At 41.7% G+C, this 15961-nt stretch overlaps 1 protein-coding gene across 1 annotated transcript in view; it reads right to left on the minus strand.

Moving 5' to 3' along the window:
• Positions 1-15961, minus strand: part of KIAA0825 (KIAA0825 ortholog) — a 2177598-nt gene that overhangs the window by 426362 nt on the left and 1735275 nt on the right. The gene's annotated exons all lie outside the window — the stretch shown is intronic.

Consider the following 15961-nt stretch of genomic DNA (forward strand, 5'->3'; position numbering starts at 1 on the left):
TCTGCACACTCAGAGCCTGTGAAATTTCAAATATTTTACACATAAAAAGCATTGGTATATCTGGAGTCTGGTATAATTATAAAGGTGGCATAATAAAAGCCTTGTAACAACACAAACTCTGACAAAATGTGTGCACTGTCAGAGTAGCTGTAATCAAAGCTATGACATAATAAGGGTGGTGCCATAATGTGTCATCAAAAGGTAAAAGTAAATATTTTTAGAGGACAAGTAGATTTTTTAAGCATCCCAACCTTTTGACAAGAAGACATTATATAAATTACACATCCCTGATGATTTGTTTTCTTACATGAAGCGGGTCTCTAAACCAGAACTTATAATGATGAAACGTTAAGCATGCAGAGTAATTTACAAGTGATTCTACTCAATTAAACCATTTCCATTACTCACTATCTTACTGTCAAAGTAAATCACCATTGGGGGCATAGTTCCGCCCAGCCCAGGTCAGCTCAATGAGCCAAGAGCCTCTGCAACATCTCAGTGGCTAGGTCCATCCAAAGCTACCTATTTTTACCACCCAATTGGATTGGGTGGTAAAATACCGAATCTGAAAGGCCTTTGAAGGAGTCCATCCTACATCTGGGTTTTACCGAATCGGTAAAATTACCGATTCGGTATTTTACAGAATAGGGAAATTTACCGATTCGGTAAATTTACCGAATCTGTAAAATGATGCCCCTACATCCCAATCACCAAATACCGGTCGGTAACGGCCGAATTCAGCCGTTACCGACCGGTATTTGGGCTCCTACATCTGGCCCTAGAGTCACGACAAAACGCCATCCCATGAACAGCACCTTATATTTGAGTCACTCCTGCTGAAATTGAGGAGCAAAGGTGGAATGAAAACTCATGGCAAGACCCTCCTTACACTGAAGTCACAGGAGCCTTTGTGCGCCACATAGTGTTGGTGGCAAATTAATACAAAAGGCGCATAAAAAGGCCTTTTTCGATGTGTGGTGAGAGTTCCAGGAGGCAAAATGCTATTGTTCCTGAAGTCATGAAAGGTCTCGCACCTTTTAAAGCCATTAGGAAGATTCTGCTTCCAGGTGCAACGTTACCATAATGAGGCCAGAGTCATTTTGCAGTTTCATGTACTTAATGCGTTTATTAACATTTTAAGAATGTACCCGCTTTTATTATGACGCGGGTGCAGCAGCATAACGTGTGAGGCCTACCCACCAAAGCTTCCCTACAGGATGCATCAGACCGACTTTCCAAAAATCACCCTCCTTGTCTTCTCCTTTTCATCCCTTCTTGCATGGATGTCTCCATTCAAGTGACACCGTGAACGGTGAAATTAATCAAGTTATGGTAGACATCAATATTGACTACTGCTGTATTCTAACACTTCAGGTGATATCTAAAGCTGCTAACTTTATTCATCACTGCACTATTCTTCATTTTTTCCTGTTTGCAGAAGGAAGACTTTAAAAGTCACCTACTGATTTTTAGAGTGCAGGCATACACTAGATAAAGATATTTAAGCTGTCAGTATAAACCGCTTCTGTTTTCATTTTGCATTTATTTCAATGCCAGACTCAAGGCATACATTTTTCATCACCTGCAATGCTATGAATAAAAGATTAAAAAGAGAACTGAGAAGAAATTCTATCACATACAGGGCATGCAGCACACTGAGCAGACACAGTGTGCATAACTAAATGTTTAATTTTTATCTTTCTCTCTCTCTTTCTCTTTTCTACGACAGGCACATTATTGTCTGGCTAAATACATCATCAGCCTAATTCCCAGCATTTCAGCTCTACTGTGTTCTTGCTAAACCAGCCTGGGTCCAATTACCTATTCAATTCCCTTGAAATGTATGGTGGAGACGTAGCAAGCCCAGGTTATACAAAGGGAACACTGGGTACGCCTTATGCTGTGCAGCGGTTACACTAGAGCAATTTCAGCATTACACATCCTATTGTCTTATTAGGCAAATTAGCGGAAGGATGAAACACCCCTCCTCCTTTCAGGGAACTTAGAAGCAATAATAATAGTAATAAAAAAAAATCCAGGATAATTTCAGTTCCTCATTAAGGTTCATTTTCCTTTTTCAGCCCCAGGAGATAATGTGATGAGGCCACACTGAAGACATGCATGTGTTTTATTCAGAGCCAGGGTATCAGTTGGGTTCTTAATTTCTGTTTCAGTGAGCCTGAAAAGACCAAGAATGGATTTTTTTTAATATCCAATCGATGGCGTCTGCCCATGCAATCAGCGTGTTAGGGGACCACTTGCTCAGTTGCTAATGTAACCTGTTTGACCTTTTATTTATCAGAACAGACTTGCTATGCATGATATGCCTGTCTAGAGGAAGCAAAATCCATTAACAAAGGAATTATGCCCTTTTTTGGAAACTAATATTAATTGCCACCAGGGTTCTTTGGATGTAAATTGATCAGAGCATACTAATTTCCCTTCTAATTAATGCAGCTGGGTTTGGTTATTTCATCTCACACCAGCTTTGTTCAACAAGTGGGACCTTTTTAATTTTTCACTGCTCACTAAACTATGGCAGGAAAGTGTGGGTACTCTATGAAATGGTATACAACCTGCTACCATTTTGGATCAACATGCGCTACTGAAACACTCATTTTAGGATGCATTGTTTTAATTAATTTGAGTCCAAAAACGTAAAATCTGGCTTTGGTAACCTTACTGTGTGTATAGTCGAGCAGCTGGTGCCGGGCACGAGCAATAAAATCAGCTTTTGTTCATGGTCAATGACACGAATCTAATAATGCACCTGTCCAGTACTTGGCATACATCTCCCACACGGTACAGAAACGTATAATAGCTACTATCTAAATATGCATTCCACCACACGTTTTCCTGAAAATGCAATATGGTTGGACAACAGTATCTGTGTATGAAATTCATGCACTGATTGTATTTCACACAAAGAACTGCTGTAAAAATACTTCATGGCTTCCACCACTATGACAATAAATTATACCTGCTCTACAGATCTTGCACTTGATCCCTAAAGACCAGAACATTTAATTTAACAGCTTCAGACTCGATTGCAAGAATTGGCCGAAACAAGGACAGCAAATCCTCCTTTATACTACTTAATGCATCTTCAGGTTCATTCAGTGCTACTACATGGTTATCCTCACACTGATTTAAGAAGGATCACTAAAGCCATTAAACAGCAGTTGCTTAAGGATTTGACCTTTTCTGTGCTGGCAGCTCTGCTAAACTCTACTGTTCCTCTGAAAGCAGCCCACAGCCGATCTAAACGAATGAGCCTTACCAGTCATGCCATTATCTAGTTCATTCTGAAGGTTTCATAGAAGACTGACCAGTGTTCAACTAAACAAAATTTACATCACCAATGAAGGTGGCTTTTTGAGGTTGCGCAGCCATTCCCCCACCTCTGCACATTTTTCTAAAACACATTCCGTATTGCAAGTAATCCTCCTATGTTCTAACTACATGTATGTAAATAACCACAAGTGCGTGAAAAATTAGAAAGTGGTACTTTGTGTCCTGGCTGGTATGATTCCAGAGCGTGGCAGCAAGAGACGGAGCATTGAATATATATATTGATGTTCTAATCGGTAGGGGTGGTTGGGCAGATGGGCCGAAGTTCCGTCTGTCCGCTGCATTCAGTACTGAATGCTCGTCTGCCCAACCGCCCTTACCGATTAGAACATCGTCTAACTCAGAGCAATTATCGCTTGGACCCGATATTGAAACTTCCTTGAGTGTCCTTCAATCCTCGGCTGAGACACGTCCGGCCTATCTAGGGCTGTCACAGTCCCCTTCCTGACACACTGTCCTGATGAAGACCCTGCGTGACCACCAACTGGGGCACATTTAGGTTCGAAACGTCGACGATTACTCAAGGTCCAGACTAACCAAGACTCCACACAATTAAAGAATAGAGTCATTGGTGTGAAAGCATTATCTGGCCTATCCCTCACCTGTACATAAAAAACCTCAACCACCTTGTATATACTGTACACTTGTTGAGCACTGAGCACCTATGCACAAGATCACCCCATATCCATGTAACTATTGATTTCATGTTGACAGCAACTGTTTACAGTGATTATCTATGAATGAATTAATTCTGATAAAAAGAAACAGTACAAAGCATCTAGATTTCTGTTTCCATTTCTTCATAGAGAATTGCTTTACTCTACAGGCGCTATAATAAGGTTGCTACCGGATTTTACAAGTGCATTATAAGCACCATTTAGTAACGTACCTTCTACCCGACAGAACCACTTGTTGTTTAACCAATTCAGTTTGTAAGCAGGGCTCTTAGTCTAAGGGATAACAAGTGCAATTTAAGATCGCCTTCAGGATCCTAAATCATGTTTACTAGCAAGGCCCTTAGGTGAAAATAAAAATTGTGAGATGTTTAGTGGGTATAATGACCACTAACATCAATGGGTCGACATGTTTCAGCCTCAATCTAGTGCCATCAAGGGTCAATAGCCTTTCTTCAGGACTGGAAATGTGCATAGTATCCCTACGATATATAGTTGGTAACTATGGCCTATACAGGGTTAACATCAGAATCATGCGGGAGCCAAAGTAGGTGTAAGGGAGGGCGAAGTTCCTTGATGAAAGTGTGACTATAGGGATTGCCCCCCACTACCCCACAAAGCCCTACTTAATAGAGGATATAGACCATTATAGGAAAAGGCCCATTTTGGTCTGTATGTTTGCATGCTTCATGATGTTTGCATAAACTACTACTCATGGTTGGCAGTTACCAACTATATATCATAGGGATATTATGTACATTTCCGGACCTGCAGAAAGCCTATTGACCCTTTAGTGCACTAGGCACAGGCTGAAACATGTCGACCCACTGATGTTAGGGGTCATTATACCTCCTAAACATCTCACTGTTTTTATTCTCTCCAAAGGACCATGCACCATGCTAGTAAACAAGATTTAGGACCCGGAAGGTGATTTAAAATTGCCCTTGTTATCCCTTATATAAAGAGCTCCATTTACAAACTGCTTTCAGCCCACCCACTCACACTAGGTGCAGTGGGTGAGGATCCGATGATGAAGTATGCCACTGGGCATACCTGCGGGTGAGGAACCTACTAATATATATCCAAGAGATGTAAGGACGCACAAATTTACCTGGGTGTAGATATCCCACCACCTTAAGATATATACAGACCAGATAACTGACCTCTTAGACCTGAAGAGTTAATTTCTAGACAGGCTAACTCTCTTTTGTGTAATTACTGACTACATGCACCACAACTGCTGGCCATAAAAACAAATGTATGCTTTGTCCTTCTGCTGCCGTCTATATCCGAGCTTAAAGTGCTATGAAAAAACACATATACGTAAAAACAGACATACCTTTTAATTATCTAAAACAGTATGCTCGATAACTACACTACCCCTAGATAACTACACTACCCATTTTTAAGGGCATCCTAGACAGCCTTACTAAGGAAACACAAAAACAAACCAAATACCAATTAAAATATATTTGCCTCTTTAAGCTCACCATTATTTTTCTCAAAAATCTGCATTGGTACAAAAGTAGTCGGAATGTACTGCCTGGAAAATAATGATCCTACCCTTACATGTGACAAGTATGCACAGGAGAGAGCTGAGTGCAATGGAGGAAGGCTTGGTTTGTACCCTGGGAGAACAGCAGAGCACTAAGGCAAGGCTTCAAATAAGGGCTGGGAACATTGTTCAGCAGACACGGAGACAGCCTCCGTGTGGTGGTGGCAGGTGTGCATAGACTGCAATTAAAGTGTCATGGGGACACGGGGATCACAGGCGGTGAAAGGTAGAAAATAGGTTCAGTCTGATACTTCCAGGAATTTTTACCGCCTTCCTCAGCGTAACCGTCTAAGTGCTATAGAGAGTCGAACATATTGCACTGAAGAGATGCATACAATGCAGTGTGACCCCATCAGCATTCCATCATGCCAAGCCACTTAAGACGAGGTCAAATCTTGCAGGCAAGGAGCCCCAAGGAACGCCAGAGGGCCTAAGTAGCACTCTTGGGGCTAGGCTACATAGCACCAGTAGGAGCTCGAGGAAGGAAATAAAAACAATATATAAAGTGGCAAACAGCATTAATAAAACATGACATTAAAGGGAGCTTCCCTCTCTATTATTCATGTGCTACCCTCTGGATATTGTCGCCGCCCTGGATTTATTTTAATGACCAGACCTATAAGATGAAGTGTAAAGTTTATAAGAGAATCAATTCATAGTGTTACACGTCCTCTTGCAAACCTGAGACTCCAAGATTCCATTCATAATACACTGTAATATGGTTACAAGTGCATTGAAATTCATCTTGTTACAATGGTAGTAATATATCCCACCAGGAGTACTATTCCTAGTAGCAATTTAAAATAATTATTGCGAGACTTGATGCTAGACATCAGGTTTGCAGCAGAATTACAATGAGGAAAGTGTATTAGAGACAAAACATTGCAGCAAGAAAACTTCATAATGGTGCAATTTGGAACTAAGCCTCAATTTTACAGTAATAGATTCTCTTTATGGCGGCACAAAGGAGTAAATGCACTTAGCAAATTCAAATCTATTATTAGTCACACTTCCCGATTGTAGTGCAAAAATGGAGAAAAGAAATTAGCCCTTTATGTATGTCTCATATATAGAGGAGGAAGCATTATATGGCGAGAGAGAGAGATCTCATTACAACGTAGAAATACTGTAGGTGTAACTGCGGCAAATGATTCAAATTTAAAGAAAATCTTCTCAAATAGTTCTCGGTGTCTTCATTTTCCAATTAGCAGTTTCTGAATCTGGGATACTGTACATCACCAATGCACCTGCTATTACGGAAATGCAACATCTCACAGAAGCGGTGCCGATAAATTGGTCCTCTGTTGCCTACTGCAGTTGGTCTCCGAAAACAGACGCAAATGCCTACAGCACACGGTGGCTTTTTCTCGCGCCCTGATTGGTTGCTGCCATAGGGATGAGGGGCAAGAGCTCATTACAGCATCGCCGGTTGGAGTACGACTGTGCGCAAAAAGCATTCCACGTAGCTGATGAGTGGGACTCTGATGTTGGCAAAGGGGTGGGCTGCTGCTGTGCTTAGTGGGTCTTACAGAACGGTGGGTAACTTCCCGGAAAGGGGAAATTTGCGCCACAAATCCTTCGCTCATTTTCCCCTTTTTTAAAGAAAACAAGTGTTGATTTCTGAACTCGCCCTTCACAAACTGCAGCAGATACTTTAATTTTAACACGGTTGTTCAGCAACATGCGGCGATTCTGCAGAAGAAAAAAAACAGAAAAACGCGGAGGCACCAAGTTTAAAATATACATGTTACCTGTCACCGTTGTCAGATATGACAAGCAGCAACTCTTGGTCCCTAGAGGTGAAGCTTCCTCCAGCAAAACGTTGACCTTTCTAAATGATGCCTTTTGGCTACTTCTCTAGCAGACATCCACACCAGGTGCCCTTGGGCTAACTGAACAGTTTTTTTTTCAGCTCTACCGCAGATAAGAAAAAAAAATCCTTGCCAACTGCCTAACAATTGCACTGCATAGATCTCCTCGAGACATGTTTGCCGCCTGCTTGTTATTGAGGAGACTAAATCGTCCCAGCACGTATAATGCAGCACTAACAAGCAATATTCACCTGCAAATGTGACAGTCTGGATGAAGCGGCTCCCTACAGTTTTCGAACGGGAGAACCATGCCCTTCAGGTGGTTGCAAAAGGCACATCCATAGCATCATTTACACAGCTTACATCCCATGTAATGATACCCAACCTGGCATCTGCCACGCTTTCTGCCTTTCAGCTTAAAATAAAGTGCAGCTCCCCTCACATTGCATCCTGATTAAACAAATTAACTGTGGCGCTGACTGCAAATGTACACACTGGAGTGCAGGAAATGAACAGATACAATGGCCAAGTCTGTGTTTAATTTTAATTAAATTTCATTCTGTAGCTCAATTAATCCACATCTCCAAATGTCAGCAGGACTTAGGCAAATGGAATGACATCTGCTGCACTGCACACTGACTATAAAACCCCTCACTGCACGTTCGAGCTCTGGAATGACACCAGGAAAGATGAAATATGTGTCTTAAGCGTAGAGCAGGGTGTAGAATGCTAAACACACACCTACTTCCGGCCGGGTCGCGGCCCCTCCCTCGAGGGTTCGAGCCGCCATCTCACCGTGAAGGCTGTCCGCGCCGCCTCAAAGGGGGGCTCTCGAAAGGCGATCATATCCACAGAAATCGTCTTGATGTGCTGGGCGTCCATGGCGTGGACGCGCTCTAACTGCGGATTCTTTGCGTGACCTTAAATAAAATACTCAAGGGGCCATTTGTCAAACCTGTGTGTCAGCACAAACCGACAACTTCCTCCAGCATGAATGTAAATATCTAAATCAATAGGCAGGGGTGCATTGTGGAGGCAAACTCAGCGCCTGCACCACTTTTCTTTATCAGGAAGAGGGCCCTTCACTTCAAATGACATAATGTGAACCTGTAGTGATGTTTAATCCTAATACAGCACTTTCTGTTATGAGGGGTGCAAATAATCCATTGCAGAAGTAAGAAGATTCTATTACAAAAAAATTCAACAAAGAATTGCTTGACTGCCTCTCCGGCAGAGGATTCCAGAAATTATTTTACAAGGTATTGTCCATTCCCAAACCCTTCCTTTACCCGGGCAACGGGCCTTTGAAACTACAGTTGATCTTCTTCCATCATTTGAAGCTATAAATGTCCCTATCATCTGAATTTAAAGAAAAACCTGAAGGTTCATTGTCTTGTGGAGACTCGGGATAGGTGTCTGGTGTCAGGTATTTGGTTAGAAGTTTGTTGGTTTTCAGTGCCGGGGGTTTATTATGTGTTTCACTCAACTATCATCAACTTATCATTAATAAAATGCTTGCAGCACAAATAACTACAGCTCAGGCTCAGAGAGCGGTATTCATTCCAGTTATGGCTAGGATCAGGCAGAGAGTTGTCTAAAAGCGAAAGGGCACAGAAGTCCCCTCGGATTTTTTTATAGCATACTGGTGTATTTGTGGTCAAACAATCAATTCGTATTTGTATAGCTCAAGTCTTCACCTCAAGTGTGTCGAGACGCTGGGTTGCTGGGCTCAGTAGAAAACCCAGTCTTTGAGTCTTTTGCTGAATTCTGCCACAGAGGGTGATGTCTAGAGGCGGAGGTCGTTCCAGGACTTGGCGGCAGGGTAGGAGAAGGAACGGCCTCCACTGTGGCTTCGGAGGATGTGTGGTGTCTGTACAGGGGTGAGGGAGGCGGAGAAAAGGTCTCTGGAGGGTTGGTGGAAGTAAAGACGGTGGCTAATGTATGCTGGTCCTTGATGTGGAGTGCTTTGTAGGAGTGTCAGCCTTATGCGCTTAGTGTGAGCAGATTAATTAAACATTAGCAGCATAGAGACAAAACTTCACAATTAGTTCTGTGTTTTTTTTGCTAGAAGTTTTATTTCGCCCAAACTTGCCTCAAAATCAGGTATCACAGCGCTTTACATGAGCACCAGTTGCATTACATGAGGACACATTCATTTTTGTTATTCAAGGGGAGATTAAGTGATTTGCCCAGAATCACAGGATGTTGAGTGTCGTTGCTGAGACTCGAACCCAGTTCCCCAGATTTGAAGTCCACCACCCTAACCGTTAGGCTACATCCTCTCCCCATTGTCATCCTCTGTTGACACTGAAAGATTTTGCTATTGGACTGACTTCCCCACCACACTTTCCTTGTCTAAAATCTTGTTTGGATTTGAGGCATATTGCCCTGTGAAACATTCGTTCCAGCCTTTTGATTTTTAGAAGGCAAGAGCATATTCTTTATTCTGTTTGTTCACTACAATGGCTGCCGGATAAAAGTTTGACTGACTAAGACTGAAGTTATAACTCTTCAATCCACTCTTGGTGAATTAATCCCAGATCTGGATGTTTTTGAGCTTACCTTTGAGGCGTTGGATTTATTTTGGGGAAAAAACTGTGATATTTTTAGAACTGAAAAAATAAGTTAGGTATCAAGCAAAGAAAAGTGTATGTTATATATATTTAATTTCATTATTTGCTTATGTATTTGAAACAACATGTATTTATATTTTTTCATTAACTAGACTTAGTTTTCATTATAAAATTAACTTTTAGGTAACAGTCAGCTAAGAAAATATTTGCATCAAGAAAGGTTTGCACAAGTGTTTACATTAGTAGACAATTTACCTCTGGTTTAACCTGTGAGTGATGAAGTTTTTAAATATTCAACTTTCCATTACTGTCAATTGCTACTTTTCAACTGGTTACTGTTCTTTTCCCCTTTTCACTGAGAGTCTTTACACTTTAGTTATATTTACTCAAGTTTTAAGCCTTGGAGGTAAAAGGACTGAAATATCGGAAGTACTCCTTGATAACTAAAGTGGAGTATGGATATTCATGAAAAGTATGATGTCTACTCTGTTATGGGTCCAGCCCTGATACATTTGGTTATTCTTCCACAAGCAGAAAGAATGCAGATGTGTTTATTATTGCGGAGCGGAGAGCTTACACGGTAGATCACCTGTAAACTTGTTAAATCAGGGATGGTGTCCCTAAGTGGACAAGAACAAAGCAACAACAAGGAAACAAAATTCTGTGGGTAACACTCCCAGGAGCGCTGGCATGAATAGAGGGCAGTGGGGGGAGGAAGGGTAATGTAAAAAAATAAAAATAAAAACCACTTACCTTATCGTCACGTCCCGCCTCTCTGCTCCGTCTCTCCTCCGCATCGGAAATGGAACCACGAAGCACACCCAAGCTCCCCTGACCAATACCAAACGCAGCAATGCAGCATTGTGATTGGTCTGAGCGCAGTGTTTCAGCACTCAGACGGGGACTGGGGGCCTGGCATGTTCTCCACCCAGGCTGTAATGCAGCCTGGATTGAAAACATGGAACGTGCGCATTACTTTTTGGCTGGCCCCAGATAGCGGGCCTTAGCGTCTTGCACATTTCAGTGTGCCCACCGCTCCTCCCAGGCCCTTCTCTGAGAGTAGAGCAGCCCCGCCCACCTGCCCACTCGCAAAGCAGCTGTAACAAATAAAATGATAACATTCAGTTATCGTTTTATTTTTTCTTTAGTCACACTGCTTAAAAGCAGTGGGGCAATGCTCCTTCGCCACTGAACACACTGCTGTTTCCAAGAATCTAGTTTGATCTCACTTTTCTGGGACTTATTCTAAAAGACCTACAGGAGACGTACTTAGCCAATTGGTCAAACTTCACTGTGCCAAGAAAATTAGAATTGCACATACCTATATAAATTAGACATGAACAGATGAGGAGAAGCAGGACATTAGCAGTCAGTATTATGAGGCTTTTCAAGGGTTCTATGTTAAAAACATGACGACTAATAACTCGACCTACCGCTATATCAATGAGGTAAGTATGTAAAACAAAAAACTAACTACTATGTCAACAATATACGCACTGCCCAAACCTAAACCTACCCTTATGCCTAATGGTACCTAAAGTTAAATCTTGTCCTACTCCTACCATTCATCCATAACTAATCCCTACCCTACACTTAAGAGCACTTTTTATACTAACCCTAAATCTATATTGGAACAGGAATTTATACCATTATTTGGTCAATAAACGTCTTCTAGAGGATTCTCATTAAAAAACACAACCCCTCACTCACCAAACTAGGTAGCATACTTCGTCATTGGGCTGCTGCTCCTCACTTGAAACTCCCAAATGGTAGTATGAGTGGGATCTTCCAGTCGGAGGCACATAAGGAGATCTTTGATGATAAGATGATGATTTGTGATAGGTATAGAGTCAGAGAAAGTGAAATTAAAATGACCTAAGGCTTTTGCCGAATAACTTTATTTGGAAGTTAGCCTTGTTAAGATTAAAAATTGAAGAAAGACAATAGGCATATTTAAGAATCCTTCATTCTGAAGCTCAACATGTCTCAGCCGGATTGGGTATATCCATAAGAGGTCATTGGCGTTTGTCAAGTCCAACAACCTATCAAACAGTGGACCTAACGTTTGATCTAGTTATATATAATCTAAACCAAGATGTTAATGTTAAAAAAGACTTGTAAAGCGCACGTAAACCGGGTGGTTTCATGGCGCTGTGAAAGCCTCTGTACGCTACCAGTGGAACATTAATTATAGGCTTGTGCAAATAGCCACGTTTTAAGGGACTTCCTGAATTGCAGAAGGTCAGTGCAAAACCGAATCTCCAACGGGAGGGAGTTCCACAGTTTGGGGGCGAGTATTGCAGATGTGCAGCCTCCCTGACGTACCCGTTTGAATGACGGGATGGTGAGGAGTGAGAGGTGAGCGGAGAATAGGTTACGAGAGGGAGTGTGCCAGAGTATCAGGCTGTAAATGAATTTGGGATTATTGCCATGTAGGGATTTGAAGATAAGGCAGCCCACTTTAAAAGCGCAGCGTTGAGGAACAGGGAGCCAATACAATTTCCTCAACAGAGGGGTTGCTGGCTGCCATCTAGGTGGACGAAGAATCATTCTGGCTGCATGATTTTGGGCCATCTGCAGCTGTTTGAGCAAGTAGATTGGCATGCCCAAGTACACAGAATTAGCATAGTCCAAGTGCGACAGGACGATGTAAACATGCACACAAACCTCAAATACACTTGAAAGGCAATACCTTCCAAGGTATTTGCCTGTAATTCCGAAAAGACAAGGCAGAACAACTAGCATTGCTTTCAAGGCTGCCAGTCCCAATATCACACTTGTGTCAAACATCAAACAGTGAACAACACGAATACATGCATCAGACAGGTAGACACCAACACAAGACATATATGTACAGTTGTAATTGATTTTTTATGAGATATAAATTACTTCTGCTTACCTTAACTAACACCGGGAGGGCGACTTCGACAGGGCTGTGCAGTAAGGTTCTATAGTCATACTAAAAAGGAGGGTATATATACCAAAGAAATTTAGTACGTTAAGGACAAGCCTCACCAAGAGATCTTAGCGGTCGGACCACCTATTGATCGTCAGCGTGCCATTTAAACACTGTCAGATGCGGGCTCTTTCCTGTGGAAAAAGGATCATAGCATTACATGCATCTGATGCAATGTGCCTAGAAAATCTACCAAAATGCATAGAATGAGGATGACGGACAACATATTTCTTCTGCAATTTCTTGGTAATGTGCAGATCAAATCTTTCTCATGCGATAGTAAATACCTCACCTAAATGTAATGTAATGTTCTTAGACTGTCATTGTTTCGTCCTTGATATGTTTCCTATTATGCTGTGTTTATATTCCATACATTAAGATGCTAATCCTGTGTTGGTGTACATGCATCTAATATTATTCTTACTTTTCGGGTTGCCATGCCTATACATCGCAGCCCACAAAGGCATGTAATCATGTAAATGACACTCTCACTTTGGAGGTGAGTGTGACAAGCATATTTGCCATGTCATAATGTCCCCTAAGAACATTTTCTTCATTTTTTTTGTGAGGCATCAGACACTACACTTACCAGGGCTGGCGAGCGGTGCCATATAGTAGCCCCTGACTATCAGTGTGTAGTTTGGGTCTAGAGTGCCCCAAAATGTCCCTAATGTTTGTTGCCCTTTTATAGGAAAAGAATGGTGTTTCCTACTAGGAGCTACCAGAATTCAATATTTGCTAATGTTTTGAAATGATCCTGCTGATTCTGTTAGAGACTGACGAAAAAGTGGTAAAATAAATAATTCTTCTTGTTCCAGATTTAGGAGTTGGTCTCAAGTAATGCTTCTTGAATCTTATACCATGCTCCTTTGCAGGCCAGTTTAATACAGTTGCTCGTATATGATGTATCCTTTGTTCGGTTGTCATTGTATGAGCTTGTTCCTAGAATATGATCAAGTCTGAGCAATTACATGTGAGATGGATAAATTATCCATGCAGTAAATTCTCACAGGGCAGGTCTACCTTCTGAGAAAGTCCAAGCCCAATCATTTATAACACCCAGGTCCTATGGCCATTTTCGTGGTAGTGCGTAAGAAAGGTAAGAGATTCTCTTAAACCTTGGGAGGTGAGTATGTCTCTTGTTGTGTTCAGAGGTAGTATAGTTGAAAAGTCTCCACATTACGTTGCCTGTGATAGCAGCTACCCCACCTGAGGGCCCACAAATAAGGCAGCGTGTTCACTTCTGGGGAAAATCACTCATTGGCAAGGCTTTCGCAATGGGGGCTCATGCTGCTGGTAAGATACTGTTGTTCCGCTATTCCGTCCGACAGCGTCTACTGGCGGGTAACTAGACTCAGCACTCAGGTCAGCCGCAGGTGCAAGGAGAATTCACAAAGAAGTCCTCCCTACGCATAGGGTTAACAATTAGTATTTGTCACACAAGAACTTTTAAAGGCTAATTGAGCATCAGAGCAGTCTTAACCTGTACACATTTCAAAAGAGTGGGTCAAGAAATAGAGCACAAATACCTTCCTCTGTCAAACTGGATCCCAGTGGTTTAACAGCATCACTATATATTGCTGTAGAAATACACAATATCGAGATAAATGGCAATTGACCCAACTAAAACACACACTTTCATGATATGCTGGAGTAAGAACACCCCCTTGGAACAAATAAAGTAAATACGTTTCACTGAAGAACACCCTATCATGGTGCTGGGGCAGAGGCGAGGTCAGAATATACTCTAGAGAGCTGCATACAAACTGCACTAAGTTACGTGCTAAATTAGGCCTTGCCTCTTATGGAGTCCAAAGCATTCTTACCTCAAGCAACAGTTTCCTTGCTGCAGACGGGTGGGGTAGAATGTCTGATGATATCGAAAACAATGAAGAGAAAGGACACAAAGTCAATCTGACCCAAAAAGATAAATAGCATTAGGAAACTAGAAAAAGTCTAAAGCAACTTTGTCATAAAAAAACCAGATCACATCAAAGACTTTTCTAATAGATACGTCCATGGAAATTAACAACTGTATATATATCACCACAATCCAGTCTTTTCAGTGCTCTGCTGTCAGTTTAGGGATATTGAACTCTCACAGGAGGCTGCAACCCTAAAGTGTTTGGTCCTATGCGGAGCTAAAAACCTATTACATTCCTAAGGGGGAACAATCAGAAGGAATACATTTAAATATTGTGGAGTGGTAGGCAAACAAACGATCCTGAGGTGCTTGGAAAACGAAAGCCCCACCATAAAGCACACTGCTCCGTCAGTCTCCTGATAGCAGGAGCACGGTAACCACTGATAGCAGGAGCATGGTACAAAGCATTATGTCCAGGACTGTTTTATCTGCAGTGAACCACAGCACACTATGTAAACCAATATGTATCATATGAATGTGGCCCCATCTGCGGTTTGTTGAGAAAACATGGTTAACATTGCTCCATGATTTCCTGATATAAGAGCTCTTACACACCCTACTTAAAGCATCTATATAGCGGTCTGTTATCAAAAAACAAATATGAAACATTACGAATTTGCAAGAGAACAATTGAAAAAACTCCTTTTTAAATATAAGAGAGAAGGACGGATTTCTAGCGATGAATTTAAGTTTCTTCATGTTGAGCAGCCGGTCATGCCCAGGTTCTATCTTATTCCCAAAGTGCATAAGGGCAAGTCTCCAGTTCCAGGGAGGCCTATTATATCGGCCATAGACAGTATAGCGGAACACCTGGCACAATATACTGACTATTTCTTGCAATCCCTGGTTACATGTCTGCCGACATACATAAGTGACACAGGTCACTTTTTACATAAACTGAAGAACATTGCGTGGACAGAAGATTCCTTACTTGTTACGTTAGACATCGAAGCCCTTTATACAAGTATAGACCACCAAACAGGGCTCAAAGCACTGGAACACTTTCTGAGCACAAGACCAGTGCACTGTTACAATCACAACAAGATGTTGGTGGAGTTTGTGAGCTGGAGTCTATACCATAACTATTTTACGTTTGGTAATGATGTCTACGTGCATA

The sequence above is a fragment of the Lissotriton vulgaris genome, chromosome 3_1, assembly GCF_964263255.1.
Source record: "Lissotriton vulgaris chromosome 3_1, aLisVul1.2, whole genome shotgun sequence".
Taxonomy (NCBI): Eukaryota; Metazoa; Chordata; class Amphibia; order Caudata; family Salamandridae; genus Lissotriton; species Lissotriton vulgaris.